This window comes from Monodelphis domestica, chromosome 1, assembly GCF_027887165.1.
Source record: "Monodelphis domestica isolate mMonDom1 chromosome 1, mMonDom1.pri, whole genome shotgun sequence".
In the NCBI taxonomy this organism is placed as follows: domain Eukaryota; kingdom Metazoa; phylum Chordata; class Mammalia; order Didelphimorphia; family Didelphidae; genus Monodelphis; species Monodelphis domestica.
The window spans coordinates 359,403,297-359,423,820 of NC_077227.1; positions in this window are offsets into that span (position 1 = coordinate 359,403,297).

Consider the following 20,524-nt stretch of genomic DNA (forward strand, 5'->3'; position numbering starts at 1 on the left):
CACAAACTCTATGTTCTGACCTACTACTGGTTATTACCCAAAGTTGACATCCTACCTTTCTGCATTCATCCAGACCATTCCCCATACCTGGAATATACTCCTTCTTTCTTTCTGCTTTTCACAGTACTCATCCTTCAAGGTTCAGATCAGGAGGTTTTCCCTGATCCCTACATTCATTATGTACCTCAACCTGTACTTTTCCGGTCATGTACTATAGTTTAATTATGCCCATTAGGTGTCTTTTCCCTCTTATCCCACCTTTTAAGCTTCCATTTGCATACTGTCTTTTCCCATTAGATAGTAAACTCCTTGAGGACAAGGACTGCCTTTCAATTCTAATCACCAGTGCCTGGCATGTAGTAAGCCCTTAATAAATGTTTGACTATTTTTGACCATTGACATGTTGCCTTTCGAGTTAGCTACAACTTTGATTCTTCTGAAATCATGACATTCCCTGATTTAAAGCTAGATAACCTAGTTGTAAGAATAACAGTCGATCCAGATGGGTGCCGGCATCAGCAAAATGTTTGTGATCACTGAAAGTGATCCAATTTTGTCTCAATGCAGGGCACTTTCTATGATCCAGGTAAATACTGTAGGACAGTACTTGTCTCTTTGTTTTATACTCTACTTGATGTTGATACTCAGCAGATCTTTGAACAAATATATATTCCATTATGGCCATATCAGTCACAGACTTATTTGATTTTAATATGTGTATGGGAGAAACCTTATTGGAGAAGTGGTAAAGGCTTTACTTTATTAAACCAAGTCAAATGATTTTTTTTATTCAACAAATTCTAGCCACAGCACTATCTTTTATTCTCTAGATCTTTTAAGGCAGCAGTAGGACTGTGGAGATATTGTCTGCTACAGCAAATTGTCTGCAAATACCTCATGTTTTCATTAAGGATAACCTCAATACTTGCTTATGTCATTCCTATAAAGGTTTTATAGAGATGAGAAATGAGGCATATGAATAGGTAAAGAGTAATATCCTCTCATTCACCCTTTTCTGGGAAATGATTCATTCTTATTTTCTCTTCTTTTAGAATCTTTTTCTTTTAAATATATTGCAAATTGATTCTTAAGTGCCTTTAAAACCATGTCAACATCACCATAAATTTCTTCTGTATAAAATTGATTAAGTTCAGCTGGATTTTCCAACATCATCATCTTAAGTGAAATCAAAGAGCACATGGAGTACCAAAATAGTGAAAAGAAAATAGAGATATCCCTTCCACATCACTACTTTCCCTATTGCAATTTTGATATATCATGGATCAACATAAGAAATTCAGTGGACTTTTTTGGGGCTGCAGATGACAAGTGAAGGCCAACAGATGACACAGAGTTTAGAAACTCAGAAATGTATAATATATGGAGTATTTGTTCTAAGGGTTTCTTAACCCTTATAGATTATTGGTATTGTATGTTATTGCCAATAATTGTCCTGTGTGAACAGGCTGTTGATTTGACTGTTGAGAAAGATGGCTTCTCAGAGTAGTCTAAAGAATTCTGGCTCAAGCTTGTATATAAAAATATATTTTTTATTGTGAGTAAAAAAAGCTAAAGGAAGGGATAGTAAAAGAAAATTCTTACAATAGATAGGTCCCTAAACTAATAAATCTTACTCTAACAACCCAAGGTTCAGCTTCTCCCTCAAATAGTTGAGGCTATCCTCTCTTCCTAATTTATCTAAAACCCCAAAATACTTATCTAACTATCCTAACCTAAATTATGAACTTATAAGTGAGAGGAATAAGTTAGCTTTCTCTTCCTTGCTGTCTAGATGAAAAATACAGCTTAGAATCTCCACAGCCTTTCTCTACTTCCACAGCAATCCTTCTGGGGCTTGTACTGGTATTGCACCCAACAATCCCCTTCACTTGTCCAGTCTGATAGATGATTTTTAGATGTGAAAAACTGAGATTTTTCCAATCTTGCTGAGCAACTCATAGGACCTCCTTTCAGAACAGGGTTATCCCAAAGAGTGAAGTCTGTTGAATTAACTGAATCTCAAAGCACCTTGGGAAAATTCTTTTACCTATAATCCATCTCTGAGATTCCATTCAGATTTAAAGAAACTCAACTTGTAAATCTCTCTCTTATATATCTACCAATACTACTTAACTCTATTTCCTAATGAACTCTTACTTAATTAACAAATAATTCTCTACAATTGTATATCAAAATATTTTGTCTTTTAATACCATAAATATACACAAATTTATTTTTTAAAATTAAAATAAAAAGTTAAAGTTTGCAAAAAGAACACAAAAGCCAAAAAAATTTTATATAGATTTTCCTTATTGTGCTTCTACCATCATCACCAATGAGAATAGTTTACTATAGTTACTATAGTAACATCTGATGATCTGTTCTGTTTCATGAACATTTGTTGTCCTTTAAGTTTCAACAACAAAAGTTCTGGGATGATATGGTCCAGCTAAGTCTTGTACTAATTTCTCAGAAATTTGGTTTTCCACTTGTCTGTTTTTCACTATTTTAGGAAGTAATACTTTTCCTAAATTACCATCATCCTTCCTCAAAATATTTTTGAAATGAGTTTATACACTCAATCAGTATTATTCTTGGTTGCCAGGTCTCTGCTTGACAAGAAGTATGAGCTGGATGAGATAATTTTTGTAGTCTTTCAGTATTTTTTAGGGAACTGTGTTTTGTTATTTCATTTCTTTAAGCAATGGTGAGAGAATTAATGACTTTACTTTTATCTTTTCCCCTTCTAAGTTGATAGGTTGTTTAAACAAGTTGTATTGGAATTGCTATCATCATGTATAGCAGGGGGTGATTAGGGGAATCCTGCTAGATATGCCCTAGCTTTTAATTAGGCCATGCATCTTGCTGAGCTAATGTGCTGAAGTCCTGATTGGTCCCCAGTAAATAGGATTGCACTGAAAATGATTGGTTATATTTTGCATGCCTTCCTATGGGTATTGGGTATTATACTTACCAACTCAGTGGGTGGGAGAGGGACAGGAGCGGGAAGGGAATTCAAAATTGAAAATGAACATTTTCTAAAATTAATTTTTTAAAAAAAGAAAATGGTTGGTAATTGAGTGTCATTGGGGATTTACTTTTGTTAGAGGAAACTCCCTTCTCTGTGGTCTATCAAACTTGTGGAAATTACTTCCCCTTAACCCCACGCATTTTGTACAATGCTTTTCCACCCCTGATTTCCAGCTATTGCTATTTGACAATAGCAGCTTGCCGCACAAACACAAAAGCAGAAATGTGTACTTTACCTAGGTAGGCTTGAGACTGGACCTTGGGCCCCTGGCTGCCTCCTTTGGCCTTTTTGTGTCCTTCCCTGAGCACAGCTCAGCCAGGGGTAATCCCAAAAAATGAACTTCTCTGGCTTTAGTAACAAGTTCAAGAGTTCCTATGTTGGGTGCACTTCTTTAACAACTCATTTCTTGGAAGAGAAGGTGACCACTGTCAGGATAATCTTAGAGTTGAAACTATATCTTGGCTGATCAGGAAATCTCTATGAGTTTCTCTGACAGTACAGGTCTGAGGTGAATAAGAAATATCTGTTTAATGTTCCACAAAGTTGTCTTTACTTTCTGGGGTAATCCTAATGAATGTAATGGCTATTTGAGAAGTTTTATGTCTTATATAATCATATATCTGTGAATCTTGTGTTTTGTCATTTTTTTCAGTTAATAAAAATCTATTTTCTTTCCGGGCCAGTAAAAAAAGGAAAATAAAGAAGAAGAAATCCCTTGCAACAAATATAAACAAAGTTAAGCAAAACAAAAATTTTAGACATCTGTGAAATCTTCTGTGTCTTATATGGTTTTCCTATTGGAGGAAATAAACAAATGATCACAAACAGCACAAGAGCCATATTGTACACTGAGTACCTTTTCTGGAAGGGAGTCTATATCCCATATCTTTAGGAAATCCTAGATGTGGGTCATATTAAGCTCTGTTTTACAGATTTCCTGGGGAAAATCCCTGTTTGGCATGAGCCTCCTTCTTCAAAATTGAACTCCTGCCTATGAACCCAAAGATTATTGCATGGATCCCTTGGACCTCAGGGTATGTGTATACAATATCTTCTTCTAACCTTTTTTTTTCCTAGCTTGGAATAGACTTGTTCTATTTAGTCAAAGTATTCCTAGGCTAGCAACCAGCCTTTTTCTATCTGTAACACATAGCATTCACTACATAAATTAATTTGCAAATTTGGTGCCATTCCAATCAAACTACTGAAAAATTAAAAATAATAATAAAATTTATTTGAAGAAACAGTTGATTAAAAAAAGGAATGAAGAAGGCCTAATCTACCAGTTCTTAAACTATATACAAAGCAGTTGATTAGTAGAACCAATTAGGTAATCAAGACCTAGGTGCAATTAGACGTATTATAGTGTTCAATAAATCCAGAAGTGCCAAATACTGGGGTAAAGACTCATTATCTGGCAAAACTCACTAGGGAAAACTGGAAAGTAGTCTAGAAGAAATTAGATTTAGAGTAATATCTCACATTATAAAATATAAAAAGTTCCAAAGAATTACATGACCTAAATTTAAAAGGTCAGAACATAAAGAAATTAGAAGGGAAGTTGTTTTCAATTACATAAAATTGAAATGATTTTGCACGAGCAAAATCAGTGCAGTTAATATTAGAAACAAAATGTTTAAAAAGGAAAAAAATCTTTATAGCAAATTTTTCTGATAAAGATCTGCTATTTAAGATATTTAGTGAGTTGATAAAAATATATAAGATCAAGAGCTATTACCCAAAGCATAAATGGTCAAAAGAGCTGAATAGGTAGGATTTTTTTTTTTTAAGGAAGAAATGTAAACTATTAGTAACCATATGAAAAAAATGCTCAAAACCATTAATAAGAGAAATGCAAATTAAAACAACTCTCAAAGTTAACCTCACATCTATCAGATTAGCAAAGATAACAAAAGAAGAAGATGGGAAATTGTTGGAAGGATTTTAGAATGGATACATTACTGTACTGTTAGTGGAAATTTGAGTTGTGGAAAGCAATTTGAAACAATACTCCAAAAGTCAATAAAACTGTGCATACCTTTTGTCCTAGGAATACTACTGCTAGGCATATACTCTAAGGAGGCCAAAAGGGAAAGGACCTATATGTTAAAAAATATAACAGCTTTCTTTTGTAGCATAGAGCTAGAAACAAAGAAAGGGCTCATTGATTTGAGAATGGCTGAAGCCATAGTGATATATTAATATGAATGCAATGGAATATTATTGAACCATAGGAAAAAACTTGGACACTTAAACATAAAAACAGGTTGAAGTGAGGTATTCAGGATCAGAAGAAGTTACAGTGACCGAAATACTGAGGAAAGCGATTCTAAAGGTTTTTAAAATATTAATCAATACAGCAGCAGATCAATATAACTTCAAAAGGCTAAAAATGAAGGTGATAGAGTAAAGATACAGAAATGGCCATATATTTTCAGGTATGGCCAATATGTTTTGTTTTGCTTAACTAGTCCACTTATTGATTAAAAAAGAGATCTATTGGGGATGGAGAAGGAATTGGTGAATAGAGATGATACAAAAAAAAGGAAAAGAAACAAGTATCAATATAATATAAAAATACCAGAGGGCAGTTTTGTTACTATCATATTAAATTCAATACATAAAACCATAAAACAGAAATTCACAGTTGTAGGATATGTAATCCTCTGTTCTTTTCTTTGTTTATTGAGATGTTTATGTTTGTGGATGCTTAAATTTGTAATAAAAATGTTTTTAAAAGATATTATCAATTTTGGTTTTTGTGAAGCTGTTTGTTGATTTGCCACTTCCAACACCTTGTGACCCTCTTAAGTATTCATTACACATAGGCATGAGATTTCTACATAGTCTACAATCATTTTTTATTTCTTGATCCTAAACCATCCGACATAATTTGTACCTTATTCCCCTGGGCCTACATACACATTGAATCCAGCAAGTACTAGGGAATATGTTGATTTAGGAGGGGAAAGATTCTTCACAAAACTTCTTTACATATTCATCCTCCATACAAGTTATGAGCAATTATGTTTTCATACATCCTCTGATACACTGCCATTTCTGAACTTGGGCTGTACTTTCTCTTAAGAACTCAAGTTATGGTCTTTTGGCTGACATCACAAGCCAGGAAGGGGAGTCAATCCATGTTTTCTCCCATTTGACCTAGAAAAGTATTTTTAACAATGCTGAAAAGGATAATGATGTCAAAGTGTCTAGAAAGATCCGAGGCCAGGGCTAAGCATCCTGCAGCTGCTTCCCCTTCAAACTACCAATCTTTCTTCACTCCCTCCCCCAAGCATTTTTCCTGCCCTGGTCAAGCTATTGTCATTTAAATTTTAACCTAGGAATGGGATTGCCTGGGAAAGGAGAGAAGCAGGAAAAAGATTAAAAGCTGTACCATTCCACTACTAGTGTCTTTTTTTCTCCATGATATTGGACCTCTAATACAGAGTCATTTTTTCATTCAAACTCCTCAGCAACTTTTTTAAGGATGTCACTAATTTCCAGAAGAGTCTTAAGGAAAACTGCAAAGACTGAGATTATCAATTGAATTCACATCAATTCAACAGATATCTGTTAAAGTTTAAGGAGATTATCATTTAATAGATGCAATAGAAATAGCACAAATAAGTCTGATTTTAAGTAGTATGATATGATAAGGGAAAAGAAGACCAAGATGCTTAAAGGAATTCAAGGAAGAAGAAGTCACTTTTACTCAAGAGATATGCAAAGCTTCTTGAAAGAAGGTGCTTATTAGCTAGGCCTTAAAGGAAGAAAGGAGTTCAGAAGAGAAGAGAGGATGAACTGTGTAAATGCATAAAGACATTTGAGAGAGGGAGGTGGGGGAACAACTAATGTTTTAACTCTTCTAGTTTGTTTAGAAGGTAGATTCCTTTTCCTTATTTTTCATACTCTTCACCAATAAAAAATGTATATCAAGTTCAGAATGATCTACTTCTGTCTAAGATCATGATGTCTTACAGTGTAACACCTAAGAGATGTAAAGTCCTGTAAAATATCACAATTTCCGAGTGGTTTAGAGGATGAAGTGGAAGAACCCAGAAATACAGAAGAATGGGTGGGTAGAGGGTAGAAATACTAGGGTTGATGAGATGGTTGGAGCCAGGAAAAAAAAGTAGATATGTGTGCCACCCCCAACCCCAACAGAACACTTAATAGTTCAATCAACATCTACTCCCAAAGTCCAATTTTTATCTAGTTGGCTTTGTTTGGTTCTAAACCTCAGTTTAGAATGGATAGTTTCAAAGGTATCATCTCCATTGTATGGAGATTAGGCATCAAAGCATTTTCTTTGAAGACCTAGAAGTGTCATTCTGCACAAAGAATGTAACATTTGCAAAGGATTAACCTTTGTTAAAAAAAAATTTTTTTAAGTGATCTGGGTTTCAAACCAGAAGCAGCAAAGGGCACAGACACTGAGAGATAAAAAGCAGTTACTGTAGATACCTTGAAAGTGAAATGAAGGGTCTCAAGAGACCAATTAAATTCATCATTTCCTCTCCAAAGTCTTCAAAAGCTTATTGATTTCTATCAACTCTGTCCTTTCCCTGTAAACCAAAGTTCTCCTGAGAGAAAAGCCAAGGGGGACTTTAAAAGGAATGGTTTGCCAAAAGATTAGAAATGCAAACTGGGTTTGAGCTAGTGCTGCTTTTGAATGTTCATACATCAGCACAATAAAGAATTAACATCCCATTTGGAGAAAACCTTTATCAGAGTGGAAATAATGATTTTCTGTCTCACAAAGGGATAGAAGCTCTCAAGGTGGACTAAAATTATCATTAAAAGTCTTTTGGATGGAAACCTAACACTATTTTAATAGTTACAGATGATTATAAGAAAATTTCCAGCATCAACTATATGGATATGTGTTCGATTGCTCATTCATTCATTCATTCATTCATTCATTCATTCAACAAAACAAGTATTTGGGCCTCTCTTTTGTGTGCTGGCCATATAAGCCAGCCAAAGATGAATAACACAATGCCTACTATCTTGGACCTTACAATCCTTTGGCAAAATAAGAGATACAAATGAATAACAATAATGCATAATAATAATAATAGTAATACAATAAAGCCTAGAATTAAATTATTAGTGGTAAATAAATTAAGTACTATAGCAGTTTAGCCAAAATAGAGATGAAATCTAATTTGTGAATCTTAAAACTCCTCAGGCACTACTTCAGAAGACTTGATTAAGCTATTCCCCATTTTTAACAATGGAGGTACTTGATCAGGAATGTATTGAGAACTTTAAGATTACTCCACCCTACTCAGACAGTGCCTTAGGGGAAGATAAAGTTGCAAACTCCTGATTAAACAATGAAAAGTCCCCAACTCATACTTATAGTGAAACCAAAACCTTAAGCTAGGTGGTCTATTTTTAGATCTAATACAAAAAGTTGCTAAGTACCTATAAAGGTTAAATTAATCACTAAAAGATCAAGCAACTTACAAAAGGTAAGCTTAACAAAAGAGGTGTGAAGTTTTAATCTAACCAGAGAAGGTGAGAACCAAAGAAGATGAGAACTAAGAACGGGCAGTCCTGGGAAAGAGCGTCCTACTGTGATTGGTAGATGTGAAAATTTAGGGAAGGTGACATAAGAGAAAATTTCTTTAAAAGGAGAATTCAGTTCAGTTTGGGGTTAGTTCAGTTTGGAAGTTGAATTGGAGTTGGAGTTCGGAGGTTTGGAGCTTGCTTGAAGACAATCTTGTGGTGAGTGAAAAAGACTGACTCGCTCTCCCTTAGGCTCAGACCTAGGCCATTTGGCCTAGGCCCTTTCTACTATTTTCTCTCTCTCTCTCGCTCTCTCACTCTCTCCTTCCCTTAATTCCTTTATTTATATTAATTAAAATCTCCATAAAAACCAGCTGACTTGGGTATTTTCATATTTGGGAATTTTCCCATGGCGACCACTTAATTTTAGATTTTAAATCAAGACACTAAAAATTATCTTTACAGTTTGGCTGAAACCTTTACAGTTTGGGCAATTCACAGTCTTGGCAAACCACATTTTAATGGTTACAAATTGAAGTGATCATGAAAGACTTCAGTAAAGAGTTACCATTTTATTTCAACTTGAAGGATGAATATGATATCAGTATATGGGTTTGGGAGAAGGATGGGGGACAAGGAGAAGGGAAGAATGTAAAGCAATGAGATTGCTATTGTTCCTTTTTGAAGAGGATCAATAACATCACAAGGGTGATGTCTTGACTTGTAAGTTGAATTTAAGTAAAGAATAGTTTTACAAAGTTGTCAACCTCACTCTCTCTGTCAGAGTCATCAAGGTCCAGTGGCAGGACAAAAGTCAAGATGACATGGAATGGCCTGATAGGCAGTGGATGATGTTGGTATCTATAATGTCTGACCAAACTTCTAGTTCCCCACAGCACCTGCTTCAGCTGCCTTCATGGCCGTTTGGAGCAAATGGTCTTAATGTGATGATTCTGCCAGCAAGTTTTCACATACTTGGGGTGGTGATTCTCACCCATTAGCTCATCAACTGGTTTGAGGCCTGTTGGTTACCCTCAACCTAGTTTAGCTGGTCTGCTGAAACAGTTTTACCAGGGTGGGTCACTTCCACCCTGTAGGTGGAAGTTGTAAGTGGGCTACAACTTTTTGGAGCCATATTTGAGAGTTGGGTAAAAGGTGGACAACAAACAGGGATGAGTTGCCCTGAAAAAGACTAAGTATGCCCTCACATCAGAGGTAATACCCCAGAGAAGGAAGAGGATTCCAATTCTGGCAAGAACATAATTTTTGTATAGAATGATAGTGGGAAATAAACCTAAAAAAGTAGTTTAGGGCTAGATGGTAGATGCCTTCAATTCTTCACTAAGGAGTATGAATTTTCTTTAGCAAGTAATGAGAAGCTAAGAAGCAGCATAATCAAAGGTTTAGGAAGATAGATATGACTACCTTCCTGGAAACCAGAGAGGAAGTCATTGAAGTAGTTCAGGTTTGAGCATAGTAAAAGGTTCAGACAAATTCACAAGTCATAGTTCCAGAAAGTTATTAACTAACTCAGAAAAAAATACTTATCAAGTGCCCAATCTATGCCATGTTCTATGGAGAATTCAAAGTACCAGACAAGAAAATACAGTAAGACAATGGAAAGGAAGAACAAAGAAGGGATGAAGTGTTGTTAATCTGATATTATTGTTCAGTTGCATCTGACTCTACCTTACCCTACTTGGGATTTTTGAGGTAAAGATACTAGATTGTTTTTCCATTTCCTTCTCTAACTCATTTTATAGATAAGGAAACTGAATTAAATGAGTTAAGTGACTTGCCCAGACAGCTAATAAGTGTCTGAGGCCAGATTTGAACTCAGGAAGATGAGTCTTCCTGACTCCAAGCCTGGCACTCTATCCACTGAGCTCCTGCTAGCTCCTGATGTTGTGGGGGTGTAGAGGTGTGTACCCCTGGGGTTCAGGAAAGATACCTTCTGCAAGAATGCAAGACTCCAAAACTTAACTTAAAAGTATATAGAGAGATTTATTAATAATGTTGAATTTTTGGCTAACAAGACAGTATGAGTGGAGCAACCCATGTTGCTCCCCAAATGCCTCCATTCTGGGGTTTTTATATTCTTCTACAGCAATGGGAAACATGATTCTGGAGCAAGGGGTTGGTGGGATAGCCTGAGGCATGGGGGTGATTTGGAGGATGAATGAATGAGGTGTGTCTCTTTGTCCATCTCAATTCAATGGGGCAATGAAAGGAAGGTAATCTCCAAATTCAGATGTTTTGGATTTGGAGTCAAGAGGTCCTAAGGGAGCAGAGGAATTTCCCAGGTAATAGTTTGCCTGAGTTTCTGGGGATACAATGCCCATTACACTATTTGATATTGGGCTTTTCTGTCTTACTCAGCCTAAGAGTGTAGAGGGCACTCTTAGCCTTGATCCCCAAACTGACTGGCACAGAAACCTTGACAATTTTCCTGGCCTGAGCCAATTGCTCCACTTTAGGCAATCTTCCACTCCCAAGGTTTGACCATATTGGTACTAATTGGATTTAGCCCTTCTTTAACTCAGAACTTCTGAACCAGAGAGATCCATTAGCCTCAGCCACCCTCAGCAGAGAATTTTGACTTGGATACTTTTTCAGGTCCTTTTGTCATGGGCATTGTACCCCCAGAAACTCAAACTATTATCAGGGAAATTCCTTTGCTCCCTTACACCCTCTGATTCCCAAACCAAAACATCTGACCCAGAGAGGATTATCCTCCTTTGATTGTCCCATTTATCCAAATCATGAGAACCACCCCCTTGCCTTCAGGGAAAACTCCTCCCCAACCCCTTGCCCCAGAGTCAAGGCCTCATTGAATATAAAAACCCCAGAACTGAGGCATTCCAGGAGCTACATCCCAGGTTGCTCCACTCATGGTGTCTTCCTGTCCAAAAATTCAACCTTACTAATAAATCTCTCTTTAATTTTAAGTTAAGTTTTGGAGTCTTGCATTCTTGCAAAAGGTATCCTTCCTGAACCCCAGGAGTGAACCTCTTCACCCCACAACACTTTTTGCTCCAAAATTGATCATCTATAACCTAGTCAAAGACCCTGATCTCAAAGAAGCTTGTGACTACTTAGTACTTGTGACTTTTCAAATAGTTTCCCTATTTCCTTGAGGTTGACAAGAAGACCACCATACCCTCTGGCATCAGTTCCCTTGGTTCTGCTGTCTGTGACAGAATGCTAGACCAGCTGTAGCAGAAGTCTGACATAGTTTTGTCATGGGTGTCAACATGGAATCTAGAAGTCCCCAAACTTGTAGCTTGGAGGGGTTTGGTGATCCCCAGTTTATTTAGTGGGGAGGTAGAAACCCCAGGTTTTGACCTTGTCACATGAGAGTTCCTCCCTGAGGGAAAGTCCTACTTCCCGATGGTCTCAGGCTAATAATAGACCTTGAGTTAAAGCACAGTACATAGCGTGTCAGTCTCATAAATTCAATCCTCAAAAGGCATCTGATGGGATTAGCTATCCCCACTCAGAACTAACTCATGCCCTCAGGCTAACCTCCTGCCCCCCAACCCCTTGCTCCAGAGTCATGTCCCCATTGCTGTAGAAGAATATAAAAACCCCAGAATGGAGGCATTCAGGGAGCAACATCCCAGGTTGCTCCACTCATGTTGTCTTGCTGGCCAAAAATTCATCATTACTAATAAATCTCTCTCCTTTAAGTTAAGTTTTGGAGTCCTGCATTCTTGCAAAAGGTATCCATCCCAAACCCCAGGGGTACATCTCTACACCCCACAACATTTTGACAATTCTTACATAGAAAGATTTCTTTATAAGTGGAGAGAGGGGTATTAATATCTATCAGGTTGGATCCACCTGAAAAGCCACACAAAGCCAAAGCAATAGAGTTGAACTTATTGGCCACCCTGTCAGAAAGAGGGAAGAATAGCAGAGGCTGACTTTCCTGGCTCTAGCTTCCCTTAAGTCAGTTCCTCCTAGTTACAGTGGCATAAACAAGCCACAGCAAGAAAAACCATAGGTCCCCTCTAACCACAGGACATCAAACAGAAAAGGACTGACCATAGGACCCTCTATTTACACTAAGGAGTTTTCCTCAAGTTTATGCCCTGTGCTGCAAAGTTACATATACAAAAAACAAATAAAACTAAATACTTCCCCAGCTCCCTTTCAATAAGTAGATCATATGACCACAAGAGTGATAAAAGGACTTTCCAATAATCAGTCTTTGGGGAACAAAAAAATCAAGTTAGTGGCTAACAATGCTTCTTGTTACGTTTTATTTCCTCCTCTATTCCAGTGACTCAGTGTATGAGTACTCTACCACCCTAAAAAGGGTATAGTCCAAACAAACATACCATGTATGAACTTTAAGATAAAGGAGAAATAGAATAAATGCATCTTCCTGGAGAGGAGGTAGCATCTCAGCTGAGGGCTTTCACTCAAGCCAGAAGCTAGAAGCAAAGAGAAGCTTCACAGCCATGTGCCAACATGAGTTGCATTTGATGATAACAAGCAATGACCACTGGACTACTGAAAAACACCCTGAGCAGTAAAAAAAATGCTTGGCAGAGACTACATGCCACCCACAAACTCAGCAGAGATGGCATGTGAGTGTGGCAGGCAGTATCATAGTAACATCATTAGAAGACCTCGAACCAAGAGACCCCTCCATGCTTGGGCTCTGACTACACGTTCCTAAATGAATCGATTTCCCACTGATGGTGTCTACATTATAGATAAGTATGTCCCAGATTAGGAGGGCAGAATGTGTAGAAACAGGGAGATAAGGAATAAGGGAAAATACAAAATTGTCTCTAAAAGGGAGAGAGGAAAATTTAGCCATGAACCCTGGGAAAAGATTCTGGAATGAGAAGGCATCGCAGAGGAGAGGTTTGGGAGTTAACTGACTCTTCACTGTTTTTCCTGTCCCTGAGCTGAAAGGGAGAACAGTATGAGAGAGCTCTTCTGATCCTACCAGCTCCCTCTTCTTATCTAAACCCAAAAAACATCTGACTAACTACTTAGACTAAGTATCCCAGATTGTTAATCAACTAACCTTAAATTGTCTCTAAAAAGCTATTGAGAATAGACTCACAGGTGTACTGAGTCCTTCCCCAAGCCTGGGGTTGGCCTCTAAGGTAAAAACCCCAAAAACCCAGATGTTAAAATCTTTGGATTACCTCAGCTAAATTGACACAACTCTGCAGGGAAAACCAGATCACCTTATAATATCTTCCAAGGCACAGGAACCTCCAAGTTTCTCCACAAACTGGTCAGGTCACAGGAGCTGATGAAGCTGCTGTTCTCCCTTCCAGCTCAGGGACAGGAAAAACAGTGAAGAGTCAATTAACTCTCTTCTGCAGTGCCTTCTCATTCCAGAATCTTTTCCCAGGGTTCATGGCTAAATTTTCCTCTCTCACTTTTAGAGACAATTTTGCATTTTCCCTTATGCCTTATCTCCCTATTCCTACAAATGTTTTATTGCTATTTCCATTAACATGCTATTTCACAAAGTGCCTTCACTTTGAACAAATTTTGTCCTATGGTTGATAAGTAAATGTAAACACATTAGTGTTGCCTTTTGAGCTATGACTCTTGAGTGGTTGTGGACCTATCAAATGTCTTGAATTTGGGGTGGCTTTTAAAAAGTAAAGCAAGAAATTGGAGGTAGCGTTTGAGAGGTAAACTTGCATTAAAATTAAAGGGTTTGCTCAGGAGCTACATTTTTTTTGTATGCCTAATGAACTTTCATGTAATACTGCATACTTTTCTTATCTGAGTATGTGTCATTCTACCTTACCCCAAAGTTAACTCCATCAAGGCAGGAAGCATGTCTTATCTAGGATGTGTATTTCTCTCCCACACCACCACCACCATCACCCAGCACCCTGCTTACTAAGTATTTGTTGATGAATTGATTATTTCTTTTCATGACTAGATAGGAAAGACATACTAGAACCAAACGCTCAGGTTCATAGGATCATAAAGTTTAGAGTTGAAAGGGACTTTGGAAGTCAGTTCCTAACTCATCTTGTAGAGAAACAAACCAAATAAACCAAATATAAAATAAATCAAAAGAGGTTATAAAAAAAAACAAAAAATAAATAAACCAGAAAAGGCTAATAAACCAAAGCAAATCAAAGGAGTTCTTGACTTGTTAAAGGTCACAAAGGTAGTAATTAGCAGGGTTAGTAATTGAGCACAAGCTCTCTAACTCCAAACCAATTCTCTTTTCACTGCTTCATACTTCATTCATTCATTTATGATCACTGGGTCAATCACACAGCAATGCCCTTGAAAGAGAAAGACGGTTATGATGAATAGCTTAGGGCTATTGTTAGTGCCCAAGGCAAATTTTAAAAAGAAGGAAGTCTAGCTGATAATCTTATCTTGGATGGTTATATTTTTATACTGGGGTAATTCAAGCTTCCCTCTTAGAGTTGACAGCCACAAGAAATCCTTAATAAAAATACTACCTAAGGTCATACCCTCAAGCCCAGTTGAACACTGTTGAAATCTTTTTTAAGAGCCTTCAAATTTAGATGCTCTGAAAGAATTGGGATTTGTTCTTTATTTCTAGTCCCAAATAGCTTTAAAATGTTTATTAATTCTTGGAAGAACACTATACATATATATATTTATTCATTCTTAGAACACTATATATGTCTCTCTTTATATATATATATATATATATATATATATACATGTTTTTTTTTTATTAAAACAGAACCATCAAAGTAGTTAGAAAGGACAAGTCTCAATCAGCCACTACACAGTTATGTGCAAGATACTACACACAACCAAGGGATTCTGGGAACACTATTTCCAGGAAAAGGCACCTTGAAAGGAGATTTTCCCATGAGCTAAAAAACTTGGGATCTTATATACCTTTTGGGGAATAAAGGACTGCAAGAACAATTGATTGGCTTACATTGGAGATAAAGGAAGGAGCTGGAAAGACATATATATATATATATATATATATATATATATATATATAAATATATATATATATATCTTTTGTTTGGGATTTCTCTAATCCAATCAGTTTAACAAATATTCATTGAAAATACATCATATGCTCAGCAATTTGCCAGGCTTTCTAGGGGATACAAATAAGTGTGATTCAGTGTCTACTTCAAAAAATCTTTCACTACTTTGGGAAGGACAAGAATGTTTGTGAAATGATTAGAGCAAAGGCATAAATAAAAATTTTTGTTCTAGGGCTAGGTCTCTACACTATGCCCATGGTAAACTCAATGAGGGCAGTAGCAGGCATCAGCCCATGGGAAAAAAGACAGGAAACTCAAGGATGTAAGTATTTTGTTAGGAATTGGGAAGAGGAAATCACACCAGCATGCCAAGTTCTTGTTTTAGCTAATTTTTCTTGTTAATTAGATGATAAGCCTGTTTGTCTCTAGGCTGCTGAAGGAGGATTCCAGAAGTTGTCAGCACACTCTAAATTTTGCACCTTGGGGAAAATCCTAGGTTGCCTAAACCCTGTGTTTTGAAATAATATTAATTAAACAATTGGAAAAACATCAATTGCTCATGAGTAGGCCAAGCTAATGATAGTTCATATTAATTTCTTATTGCATTTCATTTCTTTTGTAGCATTCTAGTAAATTGTATTTTGGGAAATATTTGAAATTATATAATTCCTGAATAAATAATTTCCCAAAAATAACTTTTTGTTCCATAAATTATGTATTTCATTGTGAATAATAAAGCAAGTCTGAAAAAGGAGAAAAAATGACAATTCTGCCTAAATTAATTTACTTATTCAGTGTCACACTAATTAAACTACCAAAAATTATTTTATAGAACTAGAAAAAATGATTACAAAATTCATCTGGAAGAACAAAAGATCAAGAATATCAAGGGAATTCATTTTTAAAAATGTAAAGGAAGGTGGCCACGTAGTACCAGATCTTAAACTATACTATAAAGCAGTGATCATCAAAAGAGTCTGGTACTAGCTAAGAAATAGAATGGTGAGTCAGTGGAATAGATTAAGGGGTCTCAGTCTTGAAAAATGGAACCATCAAAGCAGTTAGAAAGGACAAGTCTCTATAAGCCACTACATAGAGTCATGTGCAAGATACTGCTTAAAGATAAGCTCTGGGATTCTGGGAACACTGTCTCTGGGAAAGGGCACCCTGAAAGATTTTCCCATGAGTTGAAGAACTTGGGGTCTTATATACCTTTTGGGGAATAAAAGACAGGAAGGACTATTGATTGGCTTACATTGGAGACAAAGGAAGGAGCTGAAAAGACTTATATGAACTGATTCAGAATGAAATAAGCAGAACCAGAAAAACATTGTACATAGTAACAGCAATATTGTGGAACAATCAACTGTGAAAGACTTAGCTACTCTCAGCAATACAATGATCCAGGACAATTCTGAGGGATTTATGACAAAGAATATTATCTACCTCCAGAGAAAGAACTATTGAAATTGTAATACAGTTGTCCCTTGCTATATGACAGTTCATTCATCATGGCTTCACTGTATTGGGTTGCCTTTTTTTTTTTTTAATATATCTAATTCTATTATCACAGAGATACACTTATTGCAGCACACTATTGGCTGATGGATTGAAAAGCAACCAACCACAATGCTTTGTTCTGTATCCTGGTTGTTGATTGACTCAGTGATTATAGGTTAATAAGAGTGTGGAAAAGGTTTATAGGTGAGTTATAAAGCCTGAAAATATATGTAAATAATAAAATAAAAATAATCCTTCTACTTCATGGATTTTCACGTATAGTGGGAGTCTCTGGAACTCAATTCTCCCATAGGTGAGGGATCACTGTAAAGAACAAAGCATGGTCTTTTTCACTTTAGTTTATTTGGGTTTTGATTTTATATGGGCATTCTCTTAAAATAATAAATAATATGGAAATAGGTTTTGCATGATGATACATGAATAATCCAAAAAAAATATTAGCCAGTATGTTAAGCTTTACATTGCTAAAAGCTATTTCTGTGCTTCAAAAGATCTGTGGAGTCCTTTATGACTTACTAAATTGCCTTCTTGAGTGGCAGTGGCCAAAAGCATTCATCATACCTGGTGGCAAATATTCTGGTGATAAGGTTCTAGATTTGAACAGTTGTCAGAAAAAAAAAGTCAGTCCATGAATGTTACTGGATCCATACACAAAGCCTTCCTAGCTGGGTCAGACCTGTTACAGCTGATGTTCTGTTGACAGAGCCTCCAAGGATGAACCTATGTGAAGGGGCTTAGTCATGGCTTCTTTATTCAGCTGCTGGAGGTCAAATGAACCAAAGGATCTGATGCTGAGAAGTCAAGATGATAAGACTGTGGTCTAAGCATTTAATTATTGCCAGGCTTGGTGGCTTTCCAATAGCCACTCATAAAGCTGTGGGACCTCAGGAGACAAGGCACAGTGTAAAGTGAAAAGAGTATTAGATTCAGAATTCAAAGTATTCCAGTTCAAATTCAGCTTCTGACATTTACTACCTATGCAATTGCCATAAATTCATTAGCCTCTTTAGTTTCTTCTTAGAAATTTCTGTTTCCTCAGATTCAAAATGAGAGGATTGAACTAAATGACCTTAAAAGTTCCTTATCACTCTAAATCCCATGATCCTCCCAATCTGTAGAAAGGAGATCTTAGTGACTTCGTCTTCACAGCCTCTCATCCCACTGACACAGGTGGTAAGGGTACAGGAAAGAAAGAATATACTATTGTGCTTCAACTCTGAAACCTAAAATTGTTTGGAAATATTGGCATGCACTCTGGTTGTTTGGATAGAAAACCTATTCCTGGATTTGCTCATGATCTATATCTCTTTTTTTTTGTCAATGTAAATCTCTAAAAGGAATATTCCTGGGAAGATTCAAAGAGCATCAATGCTTCTATACATCATGGATTTTAGCTCCACCTTTGCCACTTAATTGCTATGTGAGTGTTCAAGTCCCTTCATCAGTGAAATGATGGTAATAATTTTTCATTACCAAAGTCATAGAGTCACTAGAAGAACAATAATTGCTGAAATTTATATACATTTTATTTATTTGTTTATTTTGTTTTTTAAAAAACTCTTACCTTCCATCTTGGAATCAATACTGGGTATAATACTGGGTATTGGTTCCAAGGCATAAGAGTGGTAAGGGCTAGGCAATGAGGGGTTAAGTGACTTGCCCAGGGTCACATAGCTAAGGAGTGTCTGAGGCCAGATTTGAACCCAGGACCTCCCATCTCTGGGCCTGTCTCTTAATCCACTGAGCCACCCAGCTGTCCCCTATATCTTAGATACATGATCTCATTTGATTCTCAAAGATACCTTGTGAAATAGGCAATATATTATTACTCCGATTTTATAGATGAAGAAACTATGGTTGCTAAGTGACTTGTCAAACTTGCTTGAGTTACTAATATACAGACAAGATTTGAACTCATTTCCTCTAAATCCAAATTCAGCATTCTTTCAACTCTACCACAGGATCAAATGATACAATATATGTAAAGGTTTTTCTAAGTTGTAAAGCACTAGAAAGAGAAAATATATTATATTATGTAAATATACTATGTTATATAAAATATATGTTATAATGAAGACAATGTGGTGTACTAGAAAGCACACAGGACAAGAAGAATGTCTTGTTTCTCTCTACCTGCTAGCCCTATAACCTTGAGTAAGTCATTTCCCTTCCCTGATGTGTAAAATGGGTATAACAATAATTGCATTACCTACATCACAGTATAGGTGAAAGGAAAAGACTTTATATGACTTGTAATGCATCATAGCAATGTGAGCTTTTGTCTTTGTTAGTATTCTTCTTCTAAACAAGAGTGGAATCATTTAGGTGTCCAGACTCTCACAGTCCCACCAACTAAAAATATTCCCTGGAGAATGATTTCCCAGGGACTTTCCAAGGATGCAGCAGAAAACCCGTTCTTGGCCTGAGCCAGGCACCATACCCTTGGGTCCAGGACAACTTCCATCTGGATTTGTGTGTTGGAAATCAGAGCAGTGCAGGAAGACATGTATCCTTCAGAGGAAATAAGCATCTTGCTCACAGCGGTTTCATTATTTGGGGAAGTGGATTGTTTTAATTCATCCCAACTTAACTCCTCTCATCTGTTCCAGCCCTGGTGAAGAATAGCAGGCTGTATTCAGAGATGCCAACAACAGCTGTGTCTTCCAAACCAAGGAGCTGTTCAGTAAGATGAAACCAATGTGGGCTGTGGATTTCAGCTCAACCTAGTGGGGCTTTCCTACTCAAAGTAGTCTTTGTGTGCTTTTTAAAGACTGAGCACTCACCCCGCGCGTGGCTAAAGCATGATGAATGACTGAGGACTTCCAAATGTTCAATTTACATTTGGCAGGTGGCCAAGACTGAAAAGTCAAAAATGCACAGACATCTGACAAGCTCAGGACCCTACTTGTTCAGGCTTGTGGGGGACAGAGAAGGCTGCTCCTGGGGAATTTGTTCTGGCCAGTTTTTTACGAGGTAAAAACTAAGCTCAGGCACCACCAACATCTGCCCTCGAGCTCTACCCAGAGACCCACAATGCAGTGCTAGAGCTTCATGTTCCATAAGTTTTGATCAGTCAATTAACAAGAAATCATTAAGTGGGCCATAATGGATGCTGGGAGATAAAAATATGAAAGAGAATGGTTCATGTAATATAATAGAATCCTATTTTAGTGTTTGCCCCAGGGCAGCGAGGCAGTAAAATAGATGAGTGCCAGGGTTGGAGTCAAGGAGACTCATCTTCCTGAATTCAAATCTAGCCTCAGACACTTAGCTATGTGATCCTGGGTAAGTCATTTAACCCTGCTTGCCTCAGTTTCCTCACCTGTAAAATTAGTTAGAAAATGAAATGGCAAACCATTCCAGTGACTGCTAAGAAAATCTCAAATGGGGTCATAAAGACTCAGACACAACCCAACAACAACAACTGACCAATATAGTTCATTCTCCTTAGTCTGCCATTCAGATGTGAAAGAGA